Below are 18,343 nucleotides of genomic sequence, written 5' to 3'. Positions count from 1 at the left end.
ACGAGGCAAGACTGAAATGTCAGGAATGGGGTTGATGACCCCAGCTGCACCCTATCATTGCTCATTCTCTCTCTCTCTCTCTCTCTCTCTCTCTCTCTCTCTCTCTCTCTCTCTCTCTCTCTCTCTCTCTCTCTCTCTCTCTCTCTCTGTCTCTCTCTATCTCTCTCTCTATCTCTATCTCTTTCTCTCTGCCTTGCTTTCTCTCTCTCTCTCTCTCTCTCTATCTCTATCTCTCTCTCTCTGCCTTGCTTTCTCTCTCTCTCTCTCTCTCTCCCTCTCTTCTCTCTCTCTCTCTCTCTCTCTCTATCTATCTATCTATCTATCTATCTATCTATCTATCTATCTATCTATCTATCTATCTATCTATCTATCTATCTATCTATCTATCTCTATCTCTCTCTATCTCTATCTCTCTCTCTCTGCCTTGCTTTCTCTCTATCTCTCTCTCTCTTTCTCTGTCAGTGAGGTACTAGTTTCACGTTGCCAGTGTATAATTAGGGGTTCAGTTAATAATTCTCACATAATGAGTAACCGTGCCTAAGATCTATAAGACTCTATAAGGCTTTAGCTAACAGGCTAACACGGTTTTGTGGTGCACGGGAGTTCCTGGGTTTGAACCTCGGTCACTCACAACAGACTCCATAGTAAGGTCATCAGGATTCAGAAGGTACTGTATATTTTTATATTTTGGTCATTTAACAGACTCCCTTAAAGGCTTACAGTATAACTTACTCTATATGACTAAATGACTCTATATGACTGTCTGGCTGTATACCAGTTGTTTGCCTCCCATTGGTATTTCATCTGAATGACAAATGAATCAGCCCATCGATGCTGAAGTCTGAGCCGTCTTCTCTCTGGGAAGAAGAAGGTTTTGAAGCTAACAGGATTCCAGAGTCGGGGTCCAGTTCCATTCCCATTCAACAGAATACCTAGTTTCCTCTCTGTTCCACTTTGTGTTTTTCTTCTTCTCCCTCTTCTCAAATACAGTGATGTTTAAAAAAAAGGACCATACTTTGTGGGCACTTATCTGTGCCAGCTGGTATGGAACTAATCTGAGCTGAGCTATTTCTCATTAAAGGAGGGCCTCTTTGGGAGGCGCGCCGGTGTGCGGACTGCGGACAGGGGAAAGAGCTGTCTGTTTCTGCAGAAGGGCTTCATTTTGTGGCGGGCAGGAATAACTCCCTGACAGTTTTATTGCAGGCCGGACTTCAGGCCTGAGATGAGGCGCACAGAGCCTTTGTGCAAACGCCACTGATACACTGGGGAGGAATGTTGACTACCATGCCATCTCTGATTGGCTTGGCGTCTGGCCCCTCTGCCCCCCCTCCTAAAACATACTCCTCTAGGATTAGTGCTAAAACTCTGGCAGCCTCCTGGCTGATGAGGAAAATCACTGTCCTTGTTGTAGCATGAAGTGGAATCAGGAAGTGGATCATCAAGTGGCCTCCCGAGTGGCGCAACGTCACTACTGCCACCCTGGTTATTTATTTATTTATCTATTTAAATAAATATATATATTACTTAGCAAAGTTTATTTATTTATTTAGCAAAGTGAATGAGCAGATAACCATCTTACATCCAAGAATAAAACACAATGAATGTCTGACTGGAAATCCAGACGGTTGATTCACCAGCAACACTCTAACATGAAAGTGGAGCTAGGATGTTAATCATGTTCATCGTTTTAGCAAGGGGAACAGTGTGATGAGTAACCTACATAACTGTTCCCCCCTCTCCACCCTCCAGTGATCAGATCCCACATCTCAACTCTGAATCATCGTCACCATGGTTACGAACCTGTCGAAACCTGCCGAAACCTGCATGCCTCAGGAGGCTTTGATTTTCCCACACATGGTGTAGACTAAAGAGGAGAGTCATCAGGACAGGCAGTGCCCCTACTGCAGCAGAACATGGTGATAGGGACGGTGATGGGGGCATGGTGCCGACTGGCAGAGAGACTGATGAATCTGCTGATTTACTTGCACGACATACTACCTGCCATAAGGGCCTGTGTTCACAAAGCATCTCAGAGTAGGAGCACTGATCTAGGATCAGGTCCTCCCTGCCCATATTATCTTAGAAATGGGGCCAGATCTCCTTCTGAAAGAAGAGCATGCTGGGAATGTGGTAGGATTATGTTGCCATGGATACTGAAAATAAATCAATGTTGTTCCCTACAACACTCATATCATCAGGGGAGAACTTGTCCACTGTCTCCTGACATCCAGCTCAACTTTACAGGACTCTTTGGTGATGTAAGGAGTGAAACAGTAGCCAGTAGACTGACTTACTGTAGACCCCAACCGTCTGTATGACAACAACATTTCCCCTTTGCCTCATTTTCTCAAGTTGAGTCAACATGGGAACATTCCCCTGTTCAACATCGTACAGTAAACATCATTTTCTCATGTTGAGTCAACATGGGAACATTCCCCTGTTCAACATCGTACAGTAAACATCATTTTCTCAAGTTGAGTCAACATGGGAACATTCCCCTGTTCAACATCGTACAGTAAACATCATTTTCTCATGTTGAGTCAACATGGGAACATTCCCCTGTTCAACATCGTACAGTAAACATCATTTTCTCAAGTTGAGTCAACATGGGAACATTCCCCTGTTCAACATCGTACAGTAAACATAATTTTCTCATGTTGAGTCAACATGGGAACATTCCCCTGTCCAACATCGTACAGTAAACATAATTTTCTCATGTTGAGTCAACATGGGAACAGTCCCCTGTTCAACATCGTACAGTAAACATCATTTTCTCATGTTGAGTCAACATGGGAACATTCCCCTGTTCAACATCGTACAGTAAACATCATTTTCTCATGTTGAGTCAACATGGGAACATTCCCCTGTTCAACATCGTACAGTAAACATCATTTTCTCATGTTGAGTCAACATGGGAACATTCCCCTGTCCAACATCGTACAGTCAACATCATTTTTTGGGTATGTGATATTTCTTTACCATGATGCATACGGCCGCGTATCGGTGTGCCCCTGTAAATACTTCCTCACTTCACTGCAGATTTATATCAGGTGGGTGTTAAAACCAGTAGGTCACTGGGACACACTCTTTTAAAAGACCAGGAGTCATCTGTGTCCCGATCTCAGCCGTATAGGGAGTTGAATGTTTCTGCATGTGTGTTTCCTCTCCTCCAGCCCTGTGTTCCATCATCATCTAGATCTCTACAGCATGGAAGAAAGAGAGTTCTACTGATGGAACACTCCAGCCCTGTGTTCCATCATCATCTAGATCTCTACAGCATGGAAGAAAGAGAGTTCTACTGATGGAACACTCCAGCCCTGTGTTCCATCATAATCTAGATCTCTACAGGATGGAAGAGAGTTCTACTGATGGAACACTCCAGCCCTGTGTTCCATCATAATCTAGATCTCTACAGGATGGAAGAAAGAGAGTTCTACTGATGGAACACTCCAGCCCCTGTTCCATCATAATCTAGATCTCTACAGGATGGAAGAAAGAGAGTTCTACTGATGGAACACTCCAGCCCTGTGTTCCATCATAATCTAGATCTCTACAGGATGGAAGAAAGAAAGTTCTACTGATGGAACACTCCAGCCCTGTGTTCCATCATAATCTAGATCTCTACAGCATGGAAGAAAGAGAGTTCTACTGATGGAACACTCCAGCCCTGTGTTCCATCATAATCTAGATCTCTACAGGATGGAAGAAAGAAAGTTCTACTGATGGAACACTCCAGCCCTGTGTTCCATCATAATCTAGATCTCTACAGCATGGAAGATAGAGAGTTCTACTGGCCTGGATTGTATTGTGTTGGTCCACCCTGTGTCTACCCAGGGTGCATCATCATCATCAGATATAGGCCATATTCACAGACTGGCTCCCTGAGTGAATGTGAACAGGGCTGAGTGTCCTGGAACACAGCCGAGTCAGCACATCCCACAACATGTGTTCTGGAACACAACCCAGTCAATACATCCCTCAACATGTGTTCTGGAACACAACCCAGTCAATACATCCCACAACATGTGTTCTGGAACACAACCCAGTCAATACATCCCACAACATGTGTTCTGGAACACAACCCAGTCAATACATCCCTCAACATGTGTTCTGGAACACAACCCAGTCAATACATCCCTCAACATGTGTTCTGGAACACAGCCGAGTCAGCACATCCCACAACATGTGTTCTGGAACACAACCCAGTCAATACATCCCTCAACATGTGTTCTGGAACACAGCCGAGTCAATACATCCCTCAACATGTGTTCTGGAACACAACCCAGTCAATACATCCCTCAACATGTGTTCTGGAACACAGCCGAGTCAGCACATCCCACAACATGTGTTCTGGAACACAACCCAGTCAATACATCCCTCAACATGTGTTCTGGAACACATCCCTCAACATGTGTCTGGAACACAGCCGAGTCACATCCCACAACATGTGTTCTGGAACACAACCCAGTCAATACATCCCTCAACATGTGTTCTGGAACACAACCCAGTCAGTCCCACAACATGCCACTCAATACATCCCTCAACATGTGTTCTGGAAACCACAGACCAACTGAACCACTGACCAACTGAAGAATCCTTTTGCAACTACCCAGCAAATCATAGTTTTCCTCAACAGTGTGTATGTACGTGCGTGTGTATGTGTGTGCTGTGTGTGTGCGCTCGTGTGTGTGTATGCGTGGTGTGTGTGTGTGCGTGTAAGCATGGTGTGTGTGCATGTGTACGCGTGGTGTGTGTGTGTATGTGTGGTGTGTGGTGTGTGTATGCATGGTGTGGGTGTGTGTGCGTGTGTGTGTGTGTGTGTGTATGCATGGTGTGTGTGTGTGTGTGTGTGTGTGTGTGTGTGTGTGTGTGTGTGTGTGTGTGTGTGTGTGTGTGTGTGTGTGTGTGTGTGTGTGTGTGTGTGTGTGTGTGTGTGTGTGTGTGTGTGTGTGTGTGCGTGGTGTGTGTGTGTGAGTGTGCGTGTATGCGTGGTGTGTGTGTTTGTGTATGCGTGGTGTGTGTGTGTGTATGCGTGGTGTGTGTGTGTGTATGCGTGGTGTGTGTGTGTGTGTATGCGTGGTGTGTGTGTGTGTATGCGTGGTGTGTGTGTGTGTATGCGTGGTGTGTGTGCGCGTGTATGCCTGGTGTGTGTATGTGTGGCGTGTATGCATGGTGTGTATGCGTGTATGCGTGGTGTGTGCGTGTATGCCTGGTGTGTGTATGTGTGGCGTGTATGCATGGTGTGTATGCGTGTATGCGTGGTGTGTGTGTGCGTGTATGCCTGGTGTGTGTATGCACGATGTGCGAAGTGCTTGCGTTAAGGCTTTTCTGTGGGGGTTGGGTGTTGTCTAATTCTCTGCTGGTGGACTAGTGCTGTCTGACGTGTGTGTTGGTGAGAGAGAGAGAGAGAGAGAGAGAGAGAGAGAGAGAGAGAGAGAGAGAGAGAGAGAGAGAGAGAGAGAGAGAGAGAGAGAGAGAGAGAGAGAGAGAGAGAGAGAGAGAGAGAGAGAGAGAGAGAGAGAGAGAGAGAGAGAGAGAGAGAGAGAGAGAGAGAGAGAGAGAGAGAGAGAGAGAGAGAGAGAGAGAGAGAGAGTGAGAATAGAGAGAGAGAGAGAGAGAGAGAGAGAGAGAGAGAGAGAGAGAGAGAGAGAGAGAGAGGTGAGGGGGTCTGTTAGGCCTTGGCTGGGCTGGGCTCTACTGCTGGCTGACGGTGTCTCCGGAAGAATCTATGCGTGCCCAAATAGCTGGTTGACACACACACACATACACGTACACACACACTCAGACCTTCAGCTGGGAAGGGATTTAATCTGTGACTGAAAACAACAATGATGAATAGAGGTCTGTTGCTGTGCTGTGAATCTCAAACATATGCCCGGTCCACCATCCAGCCAAGAAACTGTGTGTGTTTCTCACCCTTCTGAATAGAATCAGGGCCAGCTGTTTGTATAGACAGATCACTCATAGACGTGAGAGGTTTCAACGGACAGCGTTGGGTTGTGTTAGGGTCTATGTTCATGACTCATAATCTCACATGCACATGCACATGCACATGCACATGCACAGCACAGCAACAGTCAGGAATATATCAAACTCTCCAGTGCCACAATGATCAGGACAACGATGGAATTTGAATGAGTTCTGTTGTTAGACCGTAGAGCAACATGACAGAATATATGTTATAATGAGTTATGTTAGGCCGTAGAGCAACATGACAGAATATATGTTATAATGAGTTATGTTAGGCCGTAGAGCAACATGACAGAATATATGTTATAATGAGTTATGTTGTTAGACTGTAGAGCAACATGACAGAATATATGTTATAATGAGTTATGTTGTTAGGCCGTAGAGCAACCTGACAGAATATATGTTATAATGAGTTATGTTGTTAGGCCGTAGAGCAACCTGACAGAATATATGTTATAATGACTTCTGTTAGGCCTTAGAGCAACATGACAGAATATATGTTATAATGAGTTATGTTGTTATGAGCAACATGACAGAATATATGTTATAATATATGTTATAATGAACATGACAGAATATATGTTATAATGACTTTGTTAGGCCGTAGAGCAACATGACAGAATATATGTTATAATGAGTTATGTTGTTAGGCCGTAGAGCAACCTAATATATGATAATGACTTCTGTTAGGCCGTAGAGCAACATGACAGAATATATGTTATAATGAGTTATGTTGTTAGGCCGTAGAGCAACATGACAGAATATATGTTATAATGACTTCTGTTAGGCCGTAGAGCAACATGACAGAATATATGTTATAATGAGTTATGTTGTTAGGCCGTAGAGCAACCTGACAGAATATATGTTATAATGACTTCTGTTAGGCCGTAGAGCAACATGACAGAATATATCTTATAATGAGTTCTGTTGTTAGGCCGTAGAGCAACCTGACAGAATATATGTTATAATGACTTCTGTTAGGCCGTAGATCAACATGACAGAATATATGTTATAATGAGTTATGTTGTTAGGCCGTAGATCAACATGACAGAATATATGTTATAATGACTTCTGTTAGGCCGTAGAGCAATATGACAGAATATATGTTATAATGAGTTCTGTTAGGCCGTAGAGCAACATGACAGAATATATGTTACAATGAGTTCTGTTAGGCCGTAGAGCAACATGACAGAATATATGTTATAATGAGTTCTGTTGTTAGGCCGTAGATCAACATGACAGAATATATGTTACAATGAGTTCTGTTGTTAGGCCGTAGATCAACATGACAGAATATATGTTACAATGAGTTCTGTTAGGCCGTAGAGCAATATGACAGAATATATGTTATAATGAGTTCTGTTGTTAGGCAGTAGAGCAATATGACAGAATATATGTTACAATGAGTTCTGTTGTTAGGCCGTAGATCAACATGACAGAATATATGTTATAATGACTTCTGCTAGGCAGTAGAGCAACATGACAGAATAAATGACACCACAGGGCAAAGTGTTACTGATGAGGCCCCTGCCTGCTTTGATGAAAGGTGTGTGTGTGCGTGCACATGTGTGTGTGTGTGATCATGCACAGGGGTCACCTGGGCCTCTCTCTTTGGCTTGAAGAAGGAGGGAAGCATAATTATTGAGGTCTTAGTAACAGTGAGAGTGTGAACACGGAGCAGAGAGGTCAGAGGTCATTGGAGACCAAATGGATCTGTGTTCATGACAGAGGAAAACATGAGTGAGGAAGAAGAAAGGCAAATGCAGAGAGAGAGAGACAAAAGGACAGAGAAAATGTATTGAGAGATGTTTGGGAGAGAGACAAAGACTGTCACAGAAAGAAAGGCAGACAGACAGAAATGTAGGAAGAGAGAGAGAGAGGTAGAGCTGAAAGAGGGAGAGAGAGAGAGATGGGGGCTGAGAGAGAGCAAGAGTGGTAGAGATGAGAAAGAGAGGGAGAGGAGAGAGGTAGAGCTGAAGGGGACAGGCAAAGACTGCAGTAGGGTATTGTGTATGTTGCTATCTGCACCAGTGACAGCTTTTGCTGAGTCAGAGTAGAGACTCTCCAAGCTGCAGCAGCCTGTGTGGTAGTGGTACGGTTTACCTGCAGCACTGCGTCATAGTAGGCTGGAGTCACGCTCTACTGCTCAACACTGCCACCCAATGGTGAGACAAGAAACAACACCTGAGATGCAATGCCATGCTGAAAGATCTCAACACACCCTGACAGGATGAGAAAGCCTAAGAGTTGTTGGAACTAATGCAATGTACCAAGAGGCCTCATAACCATACCCACTAGCAACGAATCCCGTTCTTTTGGAAACCCTTCAGCCTTTGCACTACAGCATTACACATTGACTGTATGTGTTGGCAATCTGACCTGTGTGATCTGGCTATGGTGCATAAGTCAGTCAGTGTAGTAGTCAGTCACAGTATTATATCATCTCTATGGTAGTAGTGGCTTTGCACATAGGAGACAGATAGAGGCAGTTCTGTCAGCAGGAAAAGTCAAGTGTTTTTTAACTCTTCACAGATGTGCTTCTCTGAACTACAGTCTACATTCCTCACTGGCACAGAGCAACTAGCCCAGGGCAACTAGCCCAGAGCAACTAGCCCAGAGCAACTAGCCCAGGGCAACTAGCCCAGGGCAAATAGCCCAGGGCAACTAGCCCAGAGCAACTAGCCCAGAGCAACTAGCCCAGGGAAACTAGCCCAGGGCAACTAGCCCAGGGCAACTAGCCCAGGGCAACTAGCCCAGAGCAACTAGCCCAGGGCAACTAGCCCAGGGCAACTAGCCCAGAGCAACTAGCCCAGAGCAACTAGCCCAGAGCAACTAGCCCAGAGCAACTAGCCCAGGGCAACTAGCCCAGAGCAACTGGCCCAGGGCAACTAGCCCAGAGCAACTGGCCCAGAGCAACTAGCCAAACTATTACTGGACAAGATGTGCATTAATGAAATGTGACCCAATATACTAAAGGTTATAGTTCATATACTAAAGGTTATAGTTCATATACTAAAGGTTATAGTTCATATCTGGGGCTGCAGGTAGCCTAGTGGTTAGGTCATTGGACTAGTAACTGAAAGGTTGCAAGATCAAATCCTCAAGCTGACAAGGTAAAAATCTGACACAGGGTTTCACTCACACATGCAGGGTTTCACTCACACATGCAGGGTTTCACTCACACATGCAGGGTTATCTCTCCAATCACTTGGACAATAAGCCTTTGCTTAGTTAGCTTTTTCCTTGAGTCATTGACATGGAAAAGTACCACAGCTGTGTGTGACTGTAAACTGATCTCTTCTTTCTCTTCTTTTAGAGAAACTCTACAACTCAAATGGACGAGAGCTGAGGAGAGCCCTGTTTTCCCTCAAACAGATCTTTCAGGTAATGTTCCCCTCCCTTTTCTCTTAGCAGCAGCCTGAAAATATCAGATTCATTAATACTGCAGCGATAGTCTACTAATGGCTCTTGTTTATCATTAACTATCACACATTCTCCCATATGACACACACACGTGTATGCACATATGCACACATTCTCCCATATGACACACACACGTGTATGCACATATGCACACATTCTCCCATATGACACACACATGTGTATGCACATATGCACACATTCTCCCATATGACACACACACGTGTATGCATATATGCACACATTCTCCCATATGACACACACACGTGTATGCACACATACACGCATGCTTTGTACAGCAAGTGCTCATACAAACATACTTAACACATACACTGTACAGTAATATTTTCCTAGCTATCTGAACAGAGCTGTGCAGTGAGAGAAGACTGCCTCCGTGGCAGCTATGCTATGCTGTACTCTGCTGTGCTCAGGTCCATGCTTGGCCAGAGCCCTGCTTCACACACTGGGGCTGGCTGGCCTGGCAGGGAATCACTGTGGAGGCTAGAGGGGGAGTGTTAAACATCACTTCAGGAGACCGTTGGAAGGAAAAGTGAGCTACAGATGTTGACAGAGAAATACAGGAATAGATCAGGACGTCTCACTGTGCCTGTGCACACTTGGAATGACTAGGTCAGGTTTGGAGGAAGTGGATGTTACCACACACACACACACACGCACGCACGCACACACGCACGCACACGCAACTGCACTCGAGTAACCTCTCCCCTAAAGAGCTTGTATCAATATAGTGCGTCCATGTGTTTGGATGAAGAATCCTGTTAACATGTTGTCTGCTGCAGGTCTATACCTAAATGTTATCAGAAGGTACAGTGTCTCCAGCTCTGTGGTCACAGACTGTGTAATATTTCAGTTCCAGCCCAGCTGTGTGTGTCTGGAACTTTCTCTCTCTGTGTGAGTACACACTTGTTTACACAGTGGTTTCGCCAAATGACTGGGCTCTCCATCATTGATGCATGTAGAAGCTGTCCTGGAAACACTCTGGTGTGTATTCCTATGAGGGAGGAGCGCTCTAAGACACACCTCTCCCCCTCACTCCCCACCTGACCACTAGCTCCTAGCCTAGCGTTGCATAGCCCACTCCGAAGCCAGATGAAAACCTCCCTCCTGTACTTAAATGACTGAGCCGTCGACAGGTGTGAGAGCCACAGGTGGTTTTGTCGTCTAGGAGAACAACATAAAGTGCAGGATTTGGCAAGCGGACATGAGGCTCTGCAAATAAAATACTACTGTAACATGTTGAAATATAGGAGACAATCTCAGCAGAAATATCCACATATGACAAGGTCATTCACTATGTGTTTCAGGGTTATGATAATACTGTGTTTTTCATTATATTTCATGTCCCAGTATCGAAGCACTGCTACAGTGATCTTAGTTGTCCTCTTCAATATTGTAAGACCTTTGTCTAGTATTAAGTCAAAGACTTGGATAAGCAGTCCACTAAAACATGCCTTCTCTTGGAGCTCTCCCAAGGCCTTGTGATATCACACACTGGACAGGCTGCCAATAAAACGTTGTGTGGTGACATCAAAGTGAAAGAAATAGCACTGAGCTCAGATCAGTTGGTTCAGTATAAAGAAATAGCACTGAGCTCAGATCAGATGGTTCAGTATAAAGAAATAGCACTGAGCTCAGATCAGATGGTTCAGTATAAAGAAATAGCACTGAGCTCAGATCAGTTGGTTCAGTATAAAGAAATAGCACTGAGCTCAGATCAGTTGGTTCAGTATAAAGAAATAGCACTGAGCTCAGATCAGATGGTTCAGTATAAAGAAATAGCACTGAGCTCAGATCAGATGGTTCAGTATAAAGAAATAGCACTGAGCTCAGATCAGATGGTTCAGTATAAAGAAATAGCACTGAGCTCAGATCAGTTGGTTCAGTATAAAGAAATAGCACTGAGCTCAGATCAGATGGTTCAGTATAAATAAATAGCACTGAGCTCAGATCAGATGGTTCAGTATAAAGAAATAGCACTGAGCTCAGATCAGTTGGTTCAGTATAAAGAAATAGCACTGAGCTCAGATCAGTTGGTTCACCATAAAGAAATAGCACTGAGCTCAGATCAGATGGTTCAGCATAAAGAAATAGCACTGAGCTCAGATCAGTTGGTTCAGTATAAAGAAATAGCACTGAGCTCAGATCAGATGGTTCAGTATAAAGAAATAGCACTGAGCTCAGATCAGTTGGTTCAGTATAAATAAATAGCACTGAGCTCAGATCAGTTGGTTCAGTATAAAGAAATAGCACTGAGCTCAGATCAGTTGGTTCACCATAAAGAAATAGCACTGAGCTCAGATCAGATGGTTCAGCATAAAGAAATAGCACTGAGCTCAGATCAGATGGTTCAGTATAAATAAATAGCACTGAGCTCAGATCAGATGGTTCAGTATAAAGAAATAGCACTGAGCTCAGATCAGTTGGTTCAGTATAAAGAAATAGCACTGAGCTCAGATCAGATGGTTCAGTATAAAGAAATAGCACTGAGCTCAGATCAGTTGGTTCAGTATAAAGAAATAGCACTGAGCTCAGATCAGTTGGTTCAGTATAAAGAAATAGCACTGAGCTCAGATCAGATGGTTCAGTATAAAGAAATAGCACTGAGCTCAGATCAGTTGGTTCAGTATAAATAAATAGCACTGAGCTCAGATCAGTTGGTTCAGTATAAAGAAATAGCACTGAGCTCAGATCAGTTGGTTCACCATAAAGAAATAGCACTGAGCTCAGATCAGATGGTTCAGCATAAAGAAATAGCACTGAGCTCAGATCAGTTGGTTCAGCATAAAGAAATAGCTCTGAGCTTAGATCAGTTGGCTCAGTATAAAGAAATAGCACTGAGCTCAGATCAGATGGTTCAGCATAAAGAAATAGCACTGAGCTCAGATCAGTTGGTTCAATATAAATAAATAGCACTGAGCTCAGATCAGATGGTTCAGTATAAAGAAATAGCACTGAGCTCAGATCAGTTGGTTCAGTATAAAGAAATAGCACTGAGCTCAGATCAGATGGTTCAGTATAAAGAAATAGCACTGAGCTCAGATCAGTTGGTTCAGTATAAAGAAATAGCACTGAGCTCAGATCAGTTGGTTCAGTATAAAGAAATAGCACTGAGCTCAGATCAGATGGTTCAGTATAAAGAAAAATAAATAGCACTGAGCTCAGATCAGTTGGTTCAGTATAAAGAAATAGCACTGAGCTCAGATCAGTTGGTTCAGTATAAATAAATAGCACTGAGCTCAGATCAGTTGGTTCAGTATAAAGAAATAGCACTGAGCTCAGATCAGTTGGTTCACCATAAAGAAATAGCACTGAGCTCAGATCAGATGGTTCAGCATAAAGAAATAGCACTGAGCTCAGATCAGTTGGTTCAGCATAAAGAAATAGCTCTGAGCTTAGATCAGTTGGCTCAGTATAAAGAAATAGCACTGAGCTCAGATCAGATGGTTCAGTATAAAGAAATAGCACTGAGCTCAGATCAGTTGGTTCAATATAAAGAAATAGCACTGAGCTCAGATCAGATGGTTCAGTATAAAGAAATAGCACTGAGCTCAGATCAGTTGGTTCAGTATAAAGAAATAGCACTGAGCTCAGATCAGATGGTTCAGTATAAAGAAATAGCACTGAGCTCAGATCAGTTGGTTCAGTATAAAGAAGTAGCACTGAGCTCAGATCAGTTGGTTCACCATAAAGAAATAGCACTAAGCTCAGATCAGTTGGTTCAGCATAAAGAAATAGCACTGAGCTCAGATCAGTTGGTTCAGTATAAAGAAATAGCACTGAGCTCAGATCAGTTGGTTCAGTATAAAGTGCTCTCCCAGTGGGTGGTTGGCTACATGCTAACTCTACAGTCTCCATCCCAAATAGCACCCTGTTCCCTTTATAGTGCACTACTTTTGACCAGGGCCTCATAGGACTATAGTAAAAAGTAGTGCCCTACATAGGGAATATGGTGCCATTTAGGACTGAAGCAAGCTGGGAGCCTGTTGTTCAGAAATACATTCATCCAATTGGATCAATTAGATTAGAGCTAATCGTGTTATAGTAAGGTTATAGCCACAGAGTTGAAGGTTATTCAACAGGGCCCCATGCATCTTGTGTGTAATAAGGCACCCCTGATCTAGTAATTAAAGGGGTTCTCCAGCCATAGTTCCCCAGACACATTGTCTACATTGAATTTCACCCCTGATCTAGTAATTAAAGGGGTTCTCCAGCCATAGTTCCCCAGACACATTGTCTACATTGAATTTCACTCCTGATCTAGTAATTAAAGGGGTTCTCCAGCCATAGTTCCCCAGACACATTGTCTACATTGAATTTCACTCCTGATCTAGTAATTAAAGTTCTCCAGCCATAGTTCCCCAGACACATTGTCTACATTGAATTTCACCCCTGATCTAGTAATTAAAGGGGTTCTCCAGCCATAGTTCCCCAGACACATTGTCTACATTGAATTTCACTCCTGATCTAGTAATTAAAGGGGTTCTCCAGCCATAGTTCCCCAGACACATTGTCTACATTGAATTTCACTACCCTGATCTAGTAATTAAAGGGGTTCTCCAGCCATAGTTCCCCAGACACATTGTCTACATTGAATTTCACCCTGATCTAGTAATTAAAGGGGTTCTCCAGCCATAGTTCCCCAGACACATTGTCTACATTGAATTTCACCCTGATCTAGTAATTAAAGGGGTTCTCCAGCCATAGTTCCCCAGACACATTGTCTACATTGAATTTCACCCCTGATCTAGTAATTAAAGGGGTTCTCCAGCCATAGTTCCCCAGACACATTGTCTACATTGAATTTCACTCCTGATCTAGTAATTAAAGGGGTTCTCCAGCCATAGTTCCCCAGACACATTGTCTACATTGAATTTCACCCCTGATCTAGTAATTAAAGGGGTTCTCCAGCCATAGTTCCCCAGACACATTGTCTACATTGAATTTCACTCCTGATCTAGTAATTAAAGGGGTTCTCCAGCCATAGTTCCCCAGACACATTGTCTACATTGAATTTCACCCCTGATCTAGTAATTAAAGGGGTTCTCCAGCCATAGTTCCCCAGACACATTGTCTACATTGAATTTCACTCCTGAGGAGTATTTTCCTTCCCAGTATCCACTGGGCCTAATACACAAGGTTAAAACAAGTTCCTTCCTGTTGTAATATTATGTTCAGAAGGCATTTTGATGTCTGGTGTCCTGATCCCGGTGTGTACGTAGCCTACAGTAACCATCGCTCCTATCATACCCGACAGCAGGGTTTCACAAATAGGTCCCGAGGCCCCTCTGGGTGCACGTTTAGGTTTGTGCCCTAACACTAACCAACTCATCATCAAGCTTGGATTACTTCAATCAGCTGTGTTGGCAAGTGACTGGCAAGTGAGTTAAGAACAAATTCTTATTTACAATGATGGCCTACCACGGCCTAACCTGGACAACACTGGGTCAACTGTGCATCGCCCTATGGGACTCCCAAGTACGGCCAGTTGTGATACAGCCTGGAATCGAACCAGGGTGTCTATAGTGATGCCTCTAGCACTGAGATGCAGTGCCTTAGACCACTGTGCCACTCAGGAGCCCAAGGCTGCTATTTCACAGCTAAGACTCAACAACTATGATGTAATGAATTTGTTTGGTGTGAACCCAGAGTTTCCCCATCACTTTAGCCAGGATCTAAGATGGACGGGGTTGTGGTCTGGGTCAGTAATACCAAATCAGCAATGAGAAGAGTGCTCACTCACTCACTCACCCTCGGAGTGTTACATTCGTGTCTAACCATTCATTAAACGAGGACAGCAATGCTCTTAGCACCTCTCTGTCACTAATTGGATGAGCTCTTTCTGTTAGCCGACAACAGGCACTTAGCAACCGATGTTTAAGGCAACTACAAAATACAGGGTTGCCATGAGAACAGGAAATGAGGTGCTTGGAGCATGATGGGTAATTTGTCCCTGGTGAAAGTAACGCACAACATACTTAGTCTTACTTGCTGTCATGGAAATATGTGTTGTCACGGATACCATAAATCTCTTTAATGAAATGTAATGCTTGTATTTCCATACAGTGTGTAGTAAATGAATGTTACTGCAAACAATAATAAATAATACCCATACTTGGCAAAGTTTAAAGGTCATTATTATACTGTAGATAAAAACATGAAACCTACAAGGGCTCTTAAATGTCGTTCAAGGTTTTTATAGATTTGTGGCATCAAAAAAACACTCTCATATAACTTCCTAATCCTTGTCCCATTATGCTAAATCATACATAGATGTCCCAAATGCTGCCCTATTCCCTATATAGTGCACCACTATTGCGCTAAAATAGGGAATAGGGTGCTATTTAGGACTTATCCATAGAATCACTGCTACTCATAGCACATGACCAATCTCTAGTCGTCTGTATGATGTGTGAGAGTCAGGCATAAACTGCTCGTCTCTCTGTTCCTCAGGATGACAAGGACCTGGTCCATGAGTTTGTGGTGTCTGAAGGACTGACATGTCTAATCAAGGTCGGAGCTGAAGCAGACCAGAACTACCAGAATTACATCCTCAGGGGTATGTACAGACCAGTAGTAACTCACACACACACGCACACGCGCACACACACACAGCTCTGTCTCCTCTCCCGGTCCCCAACCCCTCTCTGTACAACACATGACTACATGGCAATCGAAAAATCTATTTCTTGTATTGTCACATATACCAGATACTGTAGGTGCAGTGAAATGTGTTGTTTTAAAGGGTCAGTATGGTGGCCTGGGAGAAAATTAGGGTTAAGTGCCTTGCTCAACGATGGTGTCAATCAGAGATGGTATCAATCAGGGATCGTATCAATCAGGGATCGTATCAATCAGAGATGGTATCAATCAGGGATAGTATCAATCAGATGGTATCAATCAGAGATGGTATCAATCAGGGATAGTATCAATCAGAGATGGTGTCAATCAGAGATGGTATCAATCAGGGATCGTATCAATCAGAGATGGTATCAATCAGGGATCGTATCAATCAGAGATGGTATCAATCAGAGATGGTATCAATCAGAGATGGTATCAATCAGAGATGGTATCAATCAGAGATGGTATCAATCAGAGATGGTATCAATCAGAGATGGTATCAATCAGGGATCGTATCAATCAGAGATGGTATCAATCAGAGATGGTATCAATCAGAGATGGTATCAATCAGAGATGGTATCAATCAGGGATCGTATCAATCAGAGATGGTATCAATCAGAGATGGTATCAATCAGAGATGGTATCAATCAGGGATCGTATCAATCAGAGATGGTGTCAATCAGAGATGGTATCAATCAGAGATGGTATCAATCAGAGATGGTATCAATCAGATGCTATCAATCAGTGATGGTATCAATCAGGGATCGTATCAATCAGAGATGGTATCAATCAGAGATGGTATCAATCAGGGATAGTATCAATCAGAGATGGTATCAATCAGAGATGGTATCAATCAGGATGGTATCAATCAGAGATGGTATCAATCAGAGATGGTATCAATCAGAGATGGTATCAATCAGAGATGGTATCAATCAGAGATGGTATCAATCAGAGATGGTATCAATCAGAGATGGTATCAATCAGGGATAGTATCAATCAGAGATGGTATCAATCAGGGATAGTATCAATCAGAGATAGTATCAATCAGAGATGGTATCAATCAGAGATGGTATCAATCAGAGATGGTATCAATCAGAGATGGTATCAATCAGAGATGGTATCAATCAGGGATAGTATCAATCAGAGATGGTATCAATCAGAGATGGTATCAATCAGAGATGGTATCAATCAGATGGTATCAATCAGTGATCGTATCAATCAGAGATGGTATCAATCAGAGATGGTATCAATCAGAGATGGTATCAATCAGAGATGGTATCAATCAGAGATGGTATCAATCAGGGATAGTATCAATCAGAGATGGTATCAATCAGAGATGGTATCAATCAGAGATGGTATCAATCAGAGATGGTATCAATCAGAGATGGTATCAATCAGTGATGGTATCAATCAGGGATAGTATCAATCAGAGATGGTATCAATCAGAGATGGTATCAATCAGAGATGGTGTCAATCAGAGATGGTATCAATCAGGGATCGTATCAATCAGAGATGGTATCAATCAGGGATAGTATCAATCAGGGTTAGTATCAATCAGAGATGGTATCAATCAGGGATAGTATCAATCAGGGTTAGTATCAATCAGAGATGGTATCAATCAGGGATTGTATCAATCAGAGATGGTATCAATCAGAGATGGTATCAATCAGGGATAGTATCAATCAGAGATGGTATCAATCAGAGATGGTATCAATCAGAGATGGTATCAATCAGATGGTATCAATCAGGGATGGTATCAATCAGAGATGGTATCAATCAGAGATGGTATCAATCAGAGATGGTATCAATCAGGGATAGTATCAATCAGAGATGGTATCAATCAGGGATCGTATCAATCAGAGATGGTGTCAATCAGAGATGGTATCAATCAGAGATGGTGTCAATCAGAGATGGTATCAATCAGGGATCGTATCAATCAGAGATGGTATCAATCAGAGATGGTATCAATCAGGGATAGTATCAATCAGAGATGGTATCAATCAGGGATAGTATCAATCAGAGATGGTGTCAATCAGGGATCGTATCAATCAGAGATGGTATCAATCAGAGATGGTATCAATCAGGGATAGTATCAATCAGAGATGGTATCAATCAGGATGGTATCAATCAGAGATGGTATCAATCAGAGATGGTATCAATCAGAGATGGTATCAATCAGATGGTATCAATCAGAGATGGTATCAATCAGGGATAGTATCAATCAGGGTTAGTATCAATCAGAGATGGTATCAATCAGGGATTGTATCAATCAGAGATGGTATCAATCAGAGATGGTATCAATCAGATGGTATCA

General features: G+C 43.1%; 1 pseudogene; it reads left to right on the top strand.

Annotated features, from left to right (window-relative positions):
* Positions 1-18,343, top strand: part of LOC124022437 — a 147,654-nt pseudogene that overhangs the window by 70,245 nt on the left and 59,066 nt on the right.

This window comes from Oncorhynchus gorbuscha, unplaced genomic scaffold (genome assembly GCF_021184085.1).
Source record: "Oncorhynchus gorbuscha isolate QuinsamMale2020 ecotype Even-year unplaced genomic scaffold, OgorEven_v1.0 Un_scaffold_1389, whole genome shotgun sequence".
NCBI lineage: Eukaryota > Metazoa > Chordata > Actinopteri > Salmoniformes > Salmonidae > Oncorhynchus > Oncorhynchus gorbuscha.
This window is presented reverse-complemented; position numbering and strand designations above follow the sequence as displayed.